This window comes from Fukomys damarensis, unplaced genomic scaffold (assembly GCF_012274545.1).
Source record: "Fukomys damarensis isolate Sample0158 unplaced genomic scaffold, DMR_v1.0_HiC HiC_scaffold_115, whole genome shotgun sequence".
NCBI lineage: Eukaryota > Metazoa > Chordata > Mammalia > Rodentia > Bathyergidae > Fukomys > Fukomys damarensis.
The window spans coordinates 115,563-116,157 of NW_022901027.1; positions in this window are offsets into that span (position 1 = coordinate 115,563).

Consider the following 595-nt stretch of genomic DNA (forward strand, 5'->3'; position numbering starts at 1 on the left):
ATTGGAAACATGTATAGACCTTTCCAGGTCACGTTCCTGGTATTAGTAAGCCACATCTTCTAACATCACATCCTGCTAATGAATTTATCCATGAGTGAATCCACCAATGAGCACAGCAACTTGAGATCTGATCACCTTCGAAACATGATATTTAAGGGAGGGGGCATATTTTACATCTAAGCCACAACAGTATTATTAATTTGTACACAGATCAGCTCTTTGCCTAACATAATAAAAGTACTACTTCACATTACTACTGTTCTCTACACCATAATATTTAATGATATCACTCATTCCAGTAAGTCTTAATTTATTTAATTGATTCCAATTGCTAGATATTTAAATTTCCAATTGTTTCCTCAATATCACTGACATGAACAAGCTTACAATGAAATTATTTCATATACCCAATAGTTGTTTCTTGGCATAAGTTCACAATGAAATTATTTCATATACCCAATAGTTGTTTCTTGGCATAAGTTCTTGAGATAATGAGTTAGGACAAAGTATATTCATATTTTCTAAGACTTTCTTTTTTTTAATTGAGTTTATTGGCACATTTTAGGGATACAGTACAGTTACATTCATCATTGGG